Source organism: Ochotona princeps, chromosome 10, assembly GCF_030435755.1.
Source record: "Ochotona princeps isolate mOchPri1 chromosome 10, mOchPri1.hap1, whole genome shotgun sequence".
NCBI classification, from domain to species: domain Eukaryota; kingdom Metazoa; phylum Chordata; class Mammalia; order Lagomorpha; family Ochotonidae; genus Ochotona; species Ochotona princeps.
The window spans coordinates 46,865,722-46,883,804 of record NC_080841.1 but is presented as its reverse complement, the minus strand read 5'-3'; the positions used below and the strand labels follow the sequence as shown (position 1 = coordinate 46,883,804).

At 36.1% G+C, this 18,083-nt stretch overlaps 1 non-coding gene across 1 annotated transcript; it reads left to right on the top strand.

Moving 5' to 3' along the window:
• Positions 1 to 17,342: 17,342 nt before the first annotated feature.
• On the top strand, positions 17,343 to 17,462 carry LOC118759177 (small nucleolar RNA SNORA28). Its single transcript, XR_004996022.2, has one exon. It is a non-coding gene; the product is annotated as a small nucleolar RNA SNORA28 (small nucleolar RNA).
• The last annotated feature ends 621 nt before the right edge of the window (positions 17,463 to 18,083 follow it).

Below are 18,083 nucleotides of genomic sequence, written 5' to 3'. Positions count from 1 at the left end.
CCCATTCACTTTAATGGTCTTGACTGAAGACAGAAGTATAAATGCTTGTTCTTCCCAGCTGAGTCCAGACTCAATTGCCATCCACAGAATCGTGAAGAAAATAAATTCTTTATAGGTTATTTTAAGCCATTAAGTTTGGGGTCAATTTGTTTCCTACACTAGATAACAGCATTATTCTGAAAGTATAATTTCCTTGTTGTTCATTTCATATTCTCTTATATGGTTGCTTCTTTTGCTTACTCTTTTAATGATCTCATTTTCTTTTCTTTTAAAGTATTCAAATCATCTCCAAATGTAGTAAGAAATAGGACACAATTACCTTGGAGAGGGTAGGTCCCAATGTAAAAAAAAAAAAAAGCATCAGTACCCAGTTCTTTATTCCTGATACTTCAAGACAAAGTGCAAATGATTAATGGTTTTGAGGTAGAAAAACTGTCTTCTTTGAGTCCCACACTTAAATTCAGAAGGGTGGTTGCCAGTATTTGCCCATACTTGCGGAACCTTAAACTTTTCTTATATCTAATGCCTCCTGTGTGAGTTACTAACACTCTATAACTAGAATAAGTGAATCTTTGGTTTCTGATTCTCACATTTATTTTGCATCATTTGTTGCTACTGAAGTGGAAAATGTGCTCATGCTCTGTGCATAATCAACAGCTATTTATACATTCACAGTGAGTCACTATATAGCATAATTAATTACTTATGCAAATTTCTTTATGCTTATTTATGTGCAATAGTGAAAAACAGAGCTTGTATGTTAAGTAATGGCATAGGGTGGACATACTTTACCAACAAGATCTTTCATTAAACAGGAAGAATTTTGCATATCACTCAGACTTCTGGGTTATATTTCTGACTTCAGTTAAATAAGATAACCATGTCGGATAGTATTCATATGTACATATATTTATTTCAAATATGCAGTGAAAATAGAATCTTGTCAACATGGTACCTTCCAGTTGGTTGTTCCAACAAACATTTCTTCCTGAAATTATCTAATACTCTATTTAAGACCTGGAGGCAGGGTGTATTTGGATGGCCCACATGAAAAGCTTCCTTGATCAATATACTAAATGCGGATTGGTATACTGAAATTTTTAGTGTTTTTTCTCACATTAAAGAATGGCAAAGTTTTTCAATTAGTTTCCCAATAAGCATTTAAGTTCAATATTAAATGATGGAATATAGAAATAAGCATTATCTAAAGGTTTAAAAAACATTTTTTTCCATTGTTATCTATTTCAGATAGATAAAGAAAGCAAGCATCGATCCAATGGGTCACTCTCTGAAATGCTTGCAACAAAGCAGGGCCGGGCAAGGCCAAATCTATATGTCTGTGACTCAAGCTGCATCACTTCCCAGGGTGGCAAGGGTGACATGGGATGCTGACATTGCAAACAAATATTGGCATCTTCATACTGCCTTTCCTATGAGCTCTTGGGAGAAGTATAGGAAAGCATATTTGGAACATGGGGTTTCAATGAATGAGCAATACCCAAAATTATTCAGGGACACTTAGCAAAATGATATCCATCGTAAGTATGAAATAGTACAAATGCTTTTTTTAGCATGACATGATATTTTATTTGATCAAAATTACATGAATGGGCTATGCTTAGGACTTCAAACCTTGAATATTTTTGATCCCCGTTTTCTCCCTACAAAAAGACAAATTTAGGGAAATTAAACAGTTTGTTCCAAAGGGCTTGGGCAGGCTACCCATTCAGACCCACCTTTTTCAAATGTGACCGTTGAGGAAGATTTTATTTCTATTTTCACTCAAACTTTTACTTGTTAGTGTTACTGGTTTTTCTTTTCTTTTTCTTATTTTTGTTTCGTTTTTCCATTTTAGGCTTTCCTGAGTAATTTCATTTCTCAAGAATCATTGTTTGAAGCTATTTTTACTTTAACTACTTGCTTTCTTTGTTCAACTTCAATAGAAACAGTTGGAAGTGATACTAAAAATGAAGCTTACATTGGCCAATTGTGTATTTTTTTCTCTCTTTAGATTTGAAATGGTTTGAGCTAAGAAAACAAACTGAAGACGATGTGTAAACTTCAGTAGAATTTTAACCTGAGCCTCCAATTTCATGACAAATATGAGTTCCTGATACTTAATCTGAACAGAAACCTAAATTTAAAACATGATATTCTGCATTCTACTAAAGGTACAAATGGGTCTGAGCTAGTTTAAATTGTGCTACTCTCCAAATTTTAAAGAAACAGTTCTGGTCGTTAAATTGACAATCCATACAATGACAATTGTTTATGCAAATCCTCACAATCACACATTTTGGAATTATTTTTCAGTGAATTTTCTAGTTTTTCAATTTGTATGAAAAGTGGAAGTGAATTGTAACTATCATAATGCTATAAAATATTTTGATCACATTCTTCTCAAAAATAAATAGGTGGGAGCTTGGCACAGCAGTCAAAGCACCCTTCCTCATGCCTCATTGCATATTGCAGGGTCTTGATTTAAGTCCTAACTCTGCTTCCAGTTCCAATTTTCTGTTAATATACACCCTTGGTGGTGGTGGCAGAAAGCTATGATGGTTGGACAGTTGATTCCCTGACACCCACATGGTTGACCTGAATGGAGTTCCTGGCTTCAACTGACTCAGTCTTGGCTGTTGTGGACTTTTGAGGAGTGAGTCAATGGATGGAAGCTCTGCCTCAATATCTGTCCATTCACCTGTCACTGGAATTTTGAAAGTAATATCATAAGCATATAATATTTTAATGTTTACAGACTGGCATTGTCCTGTAGCAGGTTAAGCTGCCACCTGCAATACTGGCATCTGTGCCAGTTTAAGTTCTTATTCTGAGCAGCTGCCTGCTTACGCACCTGAAAAAAGGAATGGAAAATTGACCAAATCCCTGAGCCCCTATACCCTCATGTTATACTTGGTTGAAGCTCCTGAATCCTGTCCCAGCCCCAGCTATTTCAGTCACTTAGGGAGTGAAACAGCTGATGGAATCTCTCTCTCTGAATCTCTACCCTCGTTCTCTCTAAACTCTACCTTTGAAATAAATAAAATAAACCGTAGGAATGGTGAATCATATTGTAATGAAAGTGAGGGATGGTTTTAGGCCTTAGAATATTGACATATGCTTGAAGCTAGCTATTGCCGCTTGCGCAGTGTCTTATAAAAATGGAACCATTGTGCTTGAGTTTACCTCCTGACTCTTCTCTGTAGCCCTTTGGCTTTCCTTAACTCCTTTGATTGTTGACTACTAAACGTGCTATGAGTACCAGAGAGGTCAACATTGCATCATAGGAATCATTGCCCAGAACCTGGGAAGGCTATACAACTCATTATACTGCTATTAATACAATTCTGGTTCAAAGATTGGAGATTAATATTTATAGATGGTAAACTAAAAACAATAGCTTATCAATAACTTTGAGTTAACATCCTCATTTCTTAAGTAAGGTACACAGAACCACAGGACTGGAATGTTGATATCATCTGTGTGGATTTCCAGGTATCAGAAAGCTAAAATAGAATTGTGTCTCTATTAAATTGAAAAACGCATTTCCTTGTATGATCATAAAAAAGTTGAAGGCTTCAGTAACAGTTACACAAAGTGCAGAAAAGAAGCCAACTTCTATAAACTACACCATGCCCTATGAAGAATGTACTGCTTAGATATTTTCTCTTGTTTTGGATAAGACAAAAATGTAGTTTCAATGATATATTTTATTACACTCTGTAACAAAGGCTGCTTAATCAGTATATTAAGTAATGAAAGAATGTAGGCTTTAGATTAAAGGAGAGTTGTCTCAGTTAATTATTTTATTTAATAAAAAACATATTACCAAAGTTTATAAGATCTAAGTCAAAGTTCTCATGGAAAATCACATCATTTAAACTATAATCACTTCTGTATAAATATAGTCATCATTTACCTGACCCTTGGACTTTTTCATCCTAACAATTGCAGAAATGTTTTTGGTCTATATTCGGGTGAGCTGTGTGTGTGTTAGTATTCAATAATTCATATCACTGTTCTCAATGATGACCATAGGTTTATTCTATTAATCATATTTGAAAATGGACTAAACCATGCTATGTGATATAGCCATTGGTTTGATATGCTAACATTACAAATGATTGGAGTCTTTTCAAATGAATTCATTCATCAGATAACCTTACTCAGTGGCAGAAACAGAAAAAAAAATCTGAAAAAAAGAAGCCTTCTAATATGGTTTGTTTAATCCAGCATTTAATGCTTGAGCGACCTCCAAATAGCTTTAACATGATGAAAAGGATCACACTTAATTTTCTCACTGATTCAGCCTTTCCATTTAATTGCTGCATTTGATGTCTAAATTTTGTCTTGATTATTATATGAGTTCAACCAAAATCATTTTTAATTTTAATTAAATGATTTGTGTACTAATTTCTTCTAAAAATCCCTTGAAACCATTATCAAAAAGCATAATCTTCTGCCTTTGAGACAAATTTGATTCTTATTTTTGAAGACAACTTTACCTATGTCATGGAAATGTCATCTTTTAGAGGCTAAATCTTATAGGATTATTGCATTTCATTTCCTTTTTTATTTCATTTTTTTTTAGTTTTACTTAGTTGCAAAGATAGGCTTACATTTTTAGAAGATTGCTCTGAATCTTATAATTTCTTTAATTGTGAATTGTTTTATAATAGACTATGAATCTCAATGCTTTGGTGAATAATTCATTAGCTTTTTCATATAGTGTCAGTCATACAATGTCTTTTTCTTTGAGTGGCAGATTTTCCCAGAAGACCCACTAAATCTACAAACAGAAAAATGTTTACGGTGAAATAATGCTATTTTTGTTGTGCATTACTCAGTTGAATATAAAACTTACCAGACCCTAAAATTGACCTTTCTGTTTCTTCGACATGTTTGTTGGAAGATAAAACAATTCTAGTGCTGTGAAACATGGTCATTATTATTACAAATCTCCTACACATTTCCAAGTGCCCGACATTTATTAGATTCCAAGAATATCCACATGGGAGAAGTTGGCCCATTTATTTGCTATACTTGATATTAACCAAAAGGCTGAGAAGCGATGGCTGGCCCATTTATTTAAGAATTATTAATTAAATGTAACTCAGGAATTATGTATTAAATGCCCTCTTTGTAAAACTTCATTTACGTGTATATATAGAATGACTCTTAGAAGTTTTTCAGTCAAAATCTTTCATTGTTTAGGTGAATATTCTAAAGGTCATGGGATTGGAATGACTTTCTCAGTACCCTGCAAAAAACTCATCAACCAGAACAAAGGCAGAACAAGAAGTCTTGATTATTTTCTGTCCATTTTCTAGACTCAACCACAAAACCCTGTAATTTATTTCTTTCATAATGCTCCTAGTCTCTAGGTTTTACAACAACCAAACAAATCCATGTTCCTGTCACTTGAGCTTGGTCTGCTTCAATGTTTACTATGAGTGTCTGCTTGATCAATGAACACTAACCATAAAATCCAGCAACTGTGTGCTAAGGTGCTTCAGGGAGCTAAAATCAACTCTTGGTTAGCGATCAATGTTTTTAGCTGTTTAGTCTTGCCTATATTGTCTAATTATTTTTTTTATTTACACAGGCTAACTTCAGGTCTAAGAAACCAACCCGTCTCTCTTATACCATTAATGTCTCACAGCATTTATAATAAATACACTTTGTGGTTTAGTAGAATCTGGTTTCAAAATGTTGGTTCTATTAATTCTAGTTGTATAGTTTTATGCAGACTACTGAGTCTTACGGGGGTTAGTTCTTTGCCTGGATTACTGGAGTATGTAGGTTTATTTTCAAAGATAAATGTGAAGATTCGAACAATTTGAAGTTTCAAAAGCAGGGATAGTATTCATATAAGGAAAAGCAAAATGAGCATTCTTATCGTTACTGCCTAATATCATCATTTATCTTTTTCTTTGTAAGAAAGCAAAACATTCAAATTTGACGTTGATGTGTTTAGAATTTATAAAATTCTCTGTAACTCCACTATTTGAAGCTAGGAAATTAAGTATAAAAGAACTTCAATTAACATTTGGGTTGTGGATAGAATATTAATTACTAATTTTAGTAGTTGTATTTAAAATTTTCACCTCTAATGTGATATTTACTATCAATAAACTTTCACTAAAGCACAATTTGGCTTCTAAACTGAGAAAACTATTTTATAAGTATCTATACCCAGGGGAAATCGTTTTAAGTACATCACTTGCATTTTGAAGTGAATTAAAATTACAGAGAATTATTAGTCATATTTCATTTTCACTGCATATAGGTTTGGTCTCAATTACATTCTTGGCAACAGTCTTTACGGTTTGGGGTAACATTACAATGATATCTTGCCAACCTTGTAAAACGTGCGGAAGCACTGGTGTGCCTCCTTCCCCCTCTCAAAAGAATGGGAGAATTATTAATTCTGTGCAAAAGTGTTTGAGTCTTGAATACAAAGAGATATGAGCCAATTTCCAAAGCATGTGGGCTTCAGATTGCTGAATGCCAGAAGTGTGTGTCATATGTTCTATTCTTAAGTTTCATGGTAGAAGTGAGTTGGTTTCATTTTTTAAATTTTTGTTTCTGAGTTAGGCATTGGTCAGTATTAAGACACATAGTCTTCTGATGACTTAAATCTGGTCTTTAGAATAAAACTTAGCTCCCAGCACACTTTGTTCTTTGTTGGATACATTTCCCCACATTTGGCGTAAGTTTCTGAAGTGAAGTGCACATTTTCTTTCTTTTTTGAACTTCAAGGTAGAGACGATTTATTTTCTTCTTGTGTTCTTAAGATGTACCAGGCCCACACAGTTAGACACTGATCTCACATCTTCACTTTTAAACAAACTGCACTTCAGATATTTGGCAAAAGCACTCAAACACTTGCCTAACTTGCAATTGTTCACTAAATGAAGAAAATGTCTGATGTTTGTGCCTTGCAAAACAGCCATTAATCTGCTTCTAAAAATAGCCTCAGGTTTTTAGGGTGTGAAATTCAGTAGTATTTTTAATTGTACCAAGATTTATCCAGAGATACATATTTTTCTTTTTCTCTCTTCTCCCCCTCATTCCCTCTGTATCTCCTAATATAACTGTACCATGTAGGATTTCTGGGATTTAACCAACAGGAATATCCAGGAGAATTGATATGCTTGTGAGCTCATATGCTGTAAGTGATAAAGTTGGTACTTCCATCCAATCTTCAAATAAAGGGTTTAGTTTCTATACTACGTCATAATTGCTAATAACTTTGAAACATTTTGTCTGATTCTTTCTAATTATTCATGTATCCTCTTTGTGAGAATTATGTACATTGCTGTGAAAGCCATAGTGGGTTGTGCAAATATAGGATATTATCAAGTGTTCTTTATTTCCCCTTTTTCACATTATATATGCTGTATAAATCTCAAAGAGGGCCCTATAAGGCACTTGTACTTTCCTGTACCTCCAAAACAGGGATTTATGACTTGATGAGAAAATTCTTTCTAGCCAGCTTCGGGCATGAAACACTGAATTTGATTCAGTGATTATAAATGTATATGTGTATGTATATGTATATTACAATATTTATGATTATAAACATGTTAGGAAGCTGTCTTGTGCATCATGAGTTCACAATTCAGTGTTCAGTTAAATTCTAATTACAATTAATACCTACTCCACAGGAGTTCTCTTATTTCCCTTTGCAGGTTTCTTTGCGTTGTTTTTTTTTTCCCCCAACTTTCATGTCACATCATGACATATAGCTTTACTTCTCATTTCCACTATGAAATCCTTGAGAGCAAGCATAGCCTAGTTAGTTTTCTTCATAGGGAGAATTTAACACAGAATTCAACCTAGAAGAGTTACTCAGTGATTGCTGGCTGAAACAAATGTCTATAATTGTATAGTGCAACTTGTTTCTCAGCAAAGTTAAGTTTCTAAGATCATTGGTGTGAAATTTTTTGAGTTCCACTTGCTCTGACAAAGCCTCATCAGTTATGTAAACTGTATTCTCTGATTTAAAAATAAAGCAACCATTTCAAGAGCACGAGCAGACACAGCTGTCTGTGGTCATTGCATTCCTGGTGCTGCGGCTCTAACTTGGCCACGCACTGCTTCATGATGTTGCTTCCTCTCATTGTTCTTCCTGGGTCACTATGTACTAGACAAGCTCATTGAAAACTTGGGTGAGTCATTGAATCTCTCCGAACTTGACTGTTTTGAATCATAGATTTTGAATAACTACCTAGTTTTATAGAGAATTGTTAATATAGATGACACAATTAACAGGTGACTAAGAATGGAAAGAGGCAAAGCACCTGAGATTTCCCCAAGATGCCTTTTGTGGGAATATTGGGAAAATATATGTATCATATATATCGTATATATCATATATACATATGCATATATGTATACATACATGTGTATATGTGCACACATATGCATGTATGTATGCATCTGCACATGCATATATGCATATATGTGTGTGCATATATATGCATATGAATATATCGTATATATCATATATAAATATGAATCTTAAATATAAGTTCTGAGTTCTCATCAAGTATAATTTTCTGTTTTCTTTACGCTTACCAGGAGTTAAATACATTTTCAGAAAAAAGTGAAATAATTAAAAACAAGGGTAAACCTAAGAAGATTTTATGGATAAAATTTGTGTCTGGTTTTTTTTGTGTGTTGTTGTTGTTGTTTTATTTAATAGGTAGCATTCATATTAGGGGACTGGGAAAGAATTTTAGACAGAAAGAAATATGAACAGACCTACAACAATACAGACAAATAGGAACCATTTTCCAAGCATTTAGGTAATTGATTTTAGAAATCTAGTGAGTAAAAAGGAATACTATAAATTATACTCAACAAATGTGCTGGAGTCAAATTACAAAGGCTATTGAAAATAAGAAAATAAAATTTCATTTTAATATCTACATAGTGATGTTAGATTTGGAAAACCTGAGTACTATGATAACAAACATATAAATTAGGAAAATTATGGTGTAAGGGAGACAGCGTAGTTATCAAAGACATGCAAGTGTGGAAAACTTAATAATTATGGGGTCAACAGAGAGGAAAACAATGAGGAGTTTTACTAACTTGAGACCAAATAGCCAGTAGTGAGGATCAGAGATGAAGATTTCAAAACAAGACCGTGAGAAGCAGTGATTTCCACTTCAAAAAAAAAGGGGAGGGGGAAGGTTTTCAGATGCTGGTGTTTGGAAACAAAATAAATTAAAAGACATTGATTCCCAATGAATGCAAGGCGAGGACTTTAGCTACTAGGCTGATGAATAAGCCCCTGCTTACAGTATTTTAAGACATCTAAAAATGACCCAGTAGAAGAAGATAATTTCAATATTGGTACAGCAACTCAAAATATGAAAGAACTGAGTCAGCTTCTGTGCTCTGGGCTTCTCTCTGGAGTCAAATTGTCACTTTTTTTGTTTTTGATATTTCTTTTGTCTTACTTGTTGGGGAGGGCCTTGTGGCTTTACTAGGTAAAGCTGCCTCTGTAATGCTGGCTTCCCATATATATGCATGCCCCTTAGAGCCCTGCCTGCTCCACTTCCAGTGCAGCCCCCTTGCTAGTGTACATGGGAGACCCAAAGGAAGCTCTTCACTACAGACCTGCCACATTTTGGTTATTTCAGTTATCGTAGGAGTGAACCAGTGAACCAACAGGTTGTCTTTCTCTTTCTCCCTGTAAACTCTGCCTTGCAAATAGATTGATCTTAAAAAAAAAAAAAAAGTGTTTAAGGGTCAGCGTGATAGCATGGTGGCTAAAGTCCTCGCCTTGAACGTGCCAGGAACCCATATGGGCATCAATTCTGATCCCGGAGGCCCCACTTCCCATCCAGCTTCCTGCCTGTCACCTAGGAAAGCAGTAGAAGACGGCCCAAAGCCTTGGGACCCTGCACCAGCATGGGAGACCCGGGGAGTCTCATGAGTCTTGGTGTTGGATTTGCTCGGCTTCAGCTGTTGTAGCCACTTAGGGAGTGAATCATCGGAAGGAAGATCTTCCTCTCTGTCTCTCCTCCTCTCTGTATGTCTAACTTTGCAATAAAAATAAATAAATCTTTAAAAAAAATGTTTATTCCTTTCCATGAATGAGAGTAAGAGTGAGAGCAAGACCAAGCTAGTGAGAGAGAGGAGAGAGAGATTTTTTCATCTGCTGCTTCACTCCCCAATTGCCCAAAACAGCCTGCCTGAAGTCAGGGCCTTGGAACTCCATCCAGGTCTCCCAAATGTGTACTAATGACCCATGCCCTTGCATTGTCTTTTGCAGCCTCTCAGGGCACATCACCCGGAAGCTGCATTGGAAGTAGAGGATCCAGGAACTAACTGAACAGTGTACTATGGGATGTGGGCATCATGAGAGGTAGTTTAATTTGCTCTGCCACAATGCCCACAATAATTGTTACATCTTTCTAGAAAAACAAAAACAGCTGGAAGGAAGAGGCAATGAAAAAAGATTTCCTGTTTTGTTGTTGTTGTTGTTTGCTTGTTTTTTTAATTTTTGCCTTTTATCAAATCTTTCTCCGGTTCACCATCCCTCATCCTGATGGCTTTTGCTTTATATTTCAGTTGTCCAGGACAGATGGGACTAGTCTGCCACACATACTGGCAAACCAGGATAAGGGGCGGGCCTGGTGGAGGTTATTGTGGGTCGCTCCTACTAGGCTACAGCTCCCACTGGTTTATGTGAGGGCTGAGTATGTGCTGGGCAGAATCAGGCTGGAGTGCAAACACCCATTGGTTCCAGTGGAAGACAGGGATGGAAACAGAACCAATCCAGCAATTGCAACCACCAGCTGATCCGGGCAATGGACTGTGCCGGGCCCTGTGTTTGCTAGTACATACAAGAATCTGGTCTGGGAACACCTCACACAAAGTTTCTTTGGGATCACCACAATCGAGCTTCCGGACTCAGAACCCTAACCATCAAAAGACAGAGGACAGAACAAGTCAATCAATCACCTCAGCTTTATGTTGGCAATGAAAACACTGGGCAAACAGAGACTCTATGATGGACTATGTCAACCAGTGGATTCTCCAACGGCCTCTTCGTGCTTGGAGTGGTGAGAGTCGCAGCAATTCAGAACTGTTGAACTATCAAAACCACTTGAGCAAGACCCTCGGAGCATGCCCTGCATCTGGGACCTGGGATGGGTGGGAGACTGGGTGGGGCTTCTTGCTTAAAATCCCCTTTTACATCAGATATATTAAGGAAACAATATGGAACTAATTTTCTTGCCCATCTTCCTGCAGTGCTCGAACCTTTTTACCCTAATTACGTCAAGATTGTCAAAAAAAAAACATTAAAAAAATGAAAAAATTTCATGTCCAGAACTGGCTTATGCTTGTCTTACACACAAAATGCATGGCATTTACAATCAATCTTCAAAAGAAATGAGTAAGTTATCGAAAAAAGGGAGGCCTGTTACTGAGTAGGCAAAATGTCATGTCCATAACGAATGTTTCTAGGCAGCAGTACTGAGCCAACTTTAAAACACTGTGTGGTCCAGATCCGACTTCTTGTGGAGATAGTGGAAAGAAATAAGATAGCATGGAGTTCAAAAGTAATAAGCTCATTGTGCATCTGTTAAGCCTATTTGAAATGAAAACAAAAATTTCTTGATAAGTTCCAGCAAACTCAGTTCAGGTTTGGACATTCTTTTTATATTCACAATTGTCCCAGAACAAATTATAGTGCCTGATAAAAAGATAACCCAAGAATATATATCTTATATTAGTCAATAGCTCTGTCACAAGTAAAAGAGGTAGAATCATCTTAGATTATTATGAATCCAATGACAAATGAGTAAATGAAAAACAATGAAGTCAGTGTGGATGGAGGCAGAGGACAGGACTGGGATGAAAGGGAAATGAGAGGAATGAACACGGGTTTTGGAGTGAGTGCTTGTGTATGGAACTAAATATATACCTCAGCTGTAAATTATGAATGCTAATCTAAGAAATGGAATGAATAAATTAGGAAAGGAAGTTGCCAAACTTAAGAAATTATGTATTAGGGCATAGGTGGAAATAATGTTGAGATCACACACCAAAGGTGTACTTGGTTCTGTTTTTATCCATAAGTGTGTCAACATTGGATTCCAGTGAGGGCGGATCTAGTAAGGTGTCTAATTGAACCTTAACTGCTATCCTTTACCTGGTTCCTTAGTCTAGGTCAGTCACAAGCCCACAGACCACTGACAGAGGAGAGAAAGGTGGGGCAGAAAGGCATCTCTCTGCAAATATACCCAGAAATGATGTATCTACAGGAGGATGACAGTAAGGCTGTATAGGAATTTCACACAAAAAAGAATTTGGGTTTATGAGGATTTTTTTTCCCTAGTGAATGTAAATGATCATCATTGTGCCTTGACAACTACAGAACCCAAGTCAATATCAAAGTTAGAGGTTAATATTGGAGCAGCTGCTTTCCATATCGGGTGAGTTCCTGGGCACCCATTGTACCCTTATTATTGCGCTCCTCTAGAAGCATGTTCTGAGGTAGTATATTGGTAGTTCTAAGATCCTTGCATGTGAAAACTAGTCCAATATAATCTGCCTAGCGTTGAGCTCTTCTCTCTCCCACTAACTGCCTCTTCCTCCTCTTTCCTTCTATGCTGCACATTGTTCAAAGGACTCACTACAATGATTCACATATTTTATTATGGTTGACATTTATGATAATTAAAATTGTTAGCACGTGTTATCATATTTGATAACATTATTTTCGGCTGTTTAAAAGAAACCCTATATTAACTACATTCTGTGACAGAAACTAGGTAAAAACAAAAAAAGGAGTTGACAAACTTTGGTTTTCACTCTCTTCCTTAAATGCTTTAAAATTAGATGTGATTAATTCAGAAATGTTTTTCATTACAGAAGCTATTGATAATTAAGCATAACATTTTATTGAATTATGTATAATTTTATTTCAAATACCAAGACTGATTCATTCATATTATTCGAAAACTATTTTCTTTTGAAATAATTTGTAGATTTTCAACATTTTAGGACTATAGTTTTCTTCTCATTTAATGGCCAAGTGCAAAGTTTTTAGTTTTGAACTGTGTCAGTCCAAATATAGCACTTTCATTTTTGGTTTCATTCACTCAATAAACTATAAATTTCAACCAAAATACCATGTCTTTTTTTTAAAAAATCATTCCAAATGGGCAGAAAATTTGCAAAACAAATTCAATGCAGTGCCCACTTACTCTAGTTTCCACTTGTCCATATTTTACACATTTGCTGTCTCTTTATGGACTAGCTATGGTTACTTGTGAATCGTATGCTCCATTACTTCTAAAAACTTCATGTATGCTGTATCCACATATTTTCTTACAGGATGCCAGTGTAATCATCTGCCAGGAAATCAACACAAACACAATTCTATCATCTAATCTTGACACTTTATTAAAATTTTACCAAATGTATCAAGTGTCCTTCCTAGAATCTCTTTACTGTTGCTCACAATCCAATCAAAGGTCAAATATTGCATGTACTTTTCAGGTCTCTTTGAGATCGTCTAATTAGTATGATTCTGCAGTCTCATTTTGCCTTTTAAAACCTTGACATTTTTGAAGAGTAGAGATATTATGTAACGGCTTTTAATTTATGTTTGTCTGATATTTCTACAAAATTGGATCTAGGTTATGCATTGTAGTGGTCATTATTTTACTCGAGAGTATAAAGGAAATGAAAAATAAAGAAATGTGTATTCAATATAATATATATTTGGAGCTACAGTGAATACGTTACTTTCAAATAAATGTAGTCAGCATAACATATAATACAAACATTTTGGTTAGAAGACCTACAGTGACTTATTAGCTGACCTGATATAAAAGGCTTTGTGGGGAATATCATCTACACCAAGGGAAGGGGAGGATGATCCTTAAAATAAGCTCTTGAGAAGTACAAAAATGATAAAGTCCCAGGCTGAAGTCCTGAGAAATAGGACATTGTCAGCTGGGGCACACAGCTGCAGGAGTGAGGAATGGGCAATGTGTGATTTCACCGTGCAAGCCTAGTGGGCATCTATTATTAAACAATTAAATTTATGCAGCTATGTCAGGCTTGGAACAGTATTTGTTGACATTATTTGAAGGTAAGTATAGGATTCTTAAATGTATTCACCAAATGGATCTTTAATTGCTTGTAACTCCATTTGCATTTTGAGTAATTAAAATTGTATAATTTTAAGAGAGTCAGAACATAATAATGAAGAAACATACCCAATACAAATCAATTTCTGTTAGTATTATGCTGCATTTAAAAGACAAAGTATTGACTTTCACGCACTCTATCCTTGTTCTCACTCATTCAAATCCCCCTCCTAGTAACAGCTCGCACCACAGTACTTTTGAGGCAGACAGTGAACGTACATTGACACATCAATAGGATTGGACATCCATAGTTTACCTTAATGTTCACTCTTACTGTGGTACTTTCTATGTGTTTGGATCAATGTACAATGAAATGTATCTATTATTGTTGTTCATGATGAATACTTTCACTGCTCGAAAGATCCTTTCTATTGTGTCTATTCATCTCTTATTCTCTCTAGTTCCAAGCAACCACTAATCTTTTTATTGTCTTCATTGTTTCACATTTTTAAGAATGTTGTATAGCTGTAGTTGTATAGCATTATACAGCCATTCAGGCTGGTTTTGTTCACTTAGTAATATGGGTTTAAGGTTCTGCATGCTACTTTCACGATTCGATGGGTCATTTATTTTAGTATCGAATATGGTCTGCGTGTACCACGATTTATTTTTGCAATTACATACTTACTGAAGAATATCTTGGTTGAATCCAAACTTTGGCCATAAAGCTGGAATAAACATCCTGGAGCAGGTTTTTATATAGACATAAGTCTCAGTTCGTTTGGGTAAATAAGAAAGTAGTGCATTGCTGTATTCTATGGTAGGAATGTGTTTAGTTTAATGAAAGACTGCCAAAGTCTTTAAAAATGCCTTTACCACTTGCATTCCCAATTGCATTGGATGGATTTTTTATAGTCGTACATCTTCAACTGTGTTTGGTATTGTCAGTGTTTTGTATTATAACCATTTTAACAGGCATACATGAAAACCTGTTTTAACTTTCCCATTGACTAAAGAAGTATGATGTTGAACACTTTCTCATATGTTTACTTACTATCTTCCTTGATCAGGTGTGTGTTTCTCTATTACACATCTTTCAACTTTTTTATTCTTTGTATTTACAACAGGCAGGAAAACACACCTGTGATTGTGAGTGTGTGTGCAAAAGAAATGTTGAGGCAAATAAGAGGAGAAGAAGCAGGCTCCAAGGAGTAGTCTTTGTTGTTAACAAAACAAGCATGCCCTTTTCCTACCTGCTCACTAAACTAAAAATGTACGAACTTATAGGAGCTAGAAGAGTGAAACATGGAGTTCCAAAGGACTCCGTAAATAGATGCTCCTATGATAGTGTTAGAAAACTATGACTGAAGCAGAGAGCAAGACGAGGCAAATGATCTGTTTCTATTTTATTGCAGCAAAATTTTTTTTATTAAAAAAGTAATCTAGTGAGAAGAGATTGGGAAGAGAGTTGAAGGATGGAATTTGTAAAACTGCCATGGTCCGCGATGCGCTTAAATATTGTTCCTTATAAATGAGGGCATTGAGGGCATTGTCTGAATATAAGAGGATGTAATCTGGATCTGGACGATGACAGTTTAGTGATTTCTGCTTGGTAGCAAAACCCGAACTACAGAGAAGCCTAGCAACTGGGATTATAAATAGCAAAGTGTTTGAAGAGGGCCGTTCACCTGTTGGGAGAGACAAGGAGAACCCTCAAGTTCTCCTGGAGTTGAATTTTGCCTGGTGAAGTGTCCTAGATTTCCAGTGTGCCTCAGGTATCCCGTGAAAGAAGAGTGAGCCATCTTTCCAGCTAATCCCTGGGGCTACCCATTGTAGTAAGGAAGCTCTGTCATTAGACATACAAAACAGAACTCCTTGTGTACGGGCTCCGTAACATGGCTTTCCTGCAGTAGGGTACAACAGAAACTGCAGATAAAGAGCATGTTCCATAGCCATACTGTCCAGCTGCAGAGAGCCTCTTGCACCCTGCCTGCCCCCAGAAATGATCAAAAACAATAATAGCAAAAGAAATAAACACCACCTTAGATATATGACATTTCATTTCAAGGGAAGACATTTACACAAGCTCACAACCCCCTTTCCACCTACTGTAACAGTTTAAAAAGACACAGAGTGCCTGTTAAGGGAGAGTAAATAGATGAAGAACTTAACACAGGGAGGAAGTAAGGTCCTGTGAATAATGATGGAAAGAATAATAGTTAAATTTGGCTGAGTATTTACCCAAAGGAAGCTACGTTTTCAATAAAAGTGAGAAGAATACCTGGAAATATCATGATTTTGTTAACCCTTAGCCACTGAGAAGGAATAGGGGCATGAGAAAGGAAACAAGTTCATATGAAAACAAAGAGTTTTTTTTCCTCCTACAAATGTGATTTTAGTGTCTAATTTCAACCTGGTAGCAATTGCCGTTAAGTTGCATTGTTTTCAGAGCACTTTACAGTGGGATCATCGAACTTCCATTTGTGTTACTTTACAGCATAGTTATCTCTGAATATTATAATCACAGTTCATTATATTGCTTCACATGGATAGTTACTGAGATAGGAAAGAATGGCATCATTTTTAGTATGAATAAGAAGTGTTGGCAATGTTGTGACTTCTGACACACGGGACAATGCCTATTCTGCTTATTAAAGATAATTACTCATCTATCACAATTCTGAATGCTTAGTTCAAGAACTTTCCTGCTTTGGAATCATTTGAAATATTTGTTGCAAATGTAGATTTGAGTGGGGTGTGCCTTTGCCCAGCTGCTGAGGTGTTGGTTAAGATGCCGGCACCAAAAGGAATACGTGGGTTCAATTCCCAGCTCCAGGTTCTGAATCCAGCTTCTTATTAATGTAGACTCTGCCAGGCAGCAGCGATGGCTCAAGTGATTGAGGTCCCTGGATTGCGTCCCATGTCCTGGCTTTGGCCCTGGGGCAGCCACTGCAGGTATTTAAGGTATGAGGCAGTAGATGGAAATTCTTATCTCTCTGCCTCTCAAATAAGTAACGTTTAAAAATATATAGATCGTTGACTCCACACTTGATTTCCTGGATCAAAACATACAGGAATGAAACTTCGGAAAATAGTTGTTCAATCACATTCCCAGATTGTTTCATGATCATTAAAATCTGAGTGCGGCTGTAGACCACACCACTTCTCTTTCTAAAGCATCATGCTGAAATGGTTTCAAGACTTAATTGTAAATATTGCAAGCAGCACTCTGTAGCAGACTATCACCTGACACAGTTTGAACTTGCTATTGCAAGGAAGTCTAACCTGTTCCAGTACTTTTTCTACCATGAGACAAATCATTATCCAGACTTTAACAGTGCTGAAAAAAAAAAAAAAGGTTAGCTGTACATAGAGCTTCATGAATATCAAATTCTTTGACCTTTTCTAAATAAGGGTGCATCTAGAAACTTGTCTTTTTACTTCACAAACGTAAAATCACAAAAATTAAAACCTTGGATTTCTACAGTATGAGACTGCATTTGACTTATATTCAGAAATGCTCTGGCTAACACCTTTTTGATTCAGGCAGATAAAGTCCCTGTAAAGCTGAAGGTGTCAAATGACATCCATTCTCCCCCTACAAGTTATGAATTTTCCTTTTGATAACTTGTAGCCCCACCCTCTTTTGGATTTTGCTCCAGCCCTTAAAGCCACTGCTTATCTTGCAGTGAATACCTTTGTACATTACTGCTTCAACAAACCAGTTGATTAGTTATGTCCAAGTGGTCGACAAGACCCCTATCCCACCTGTTTTCATGACTGTGTCTTCATTTCCACATTTTAAAACTAACTGAATAGCTTAACACTAAAAGAATTTTATAATCCCTGAACCTATATGTGCCTTTACAAAAAAACTACAATGATACCCCCAGAACGCTGCAGGACTGGGTATGCAGCCGTGATTCAGGAGCTAGAAGATGAATGTTTGGTGAAACTGAG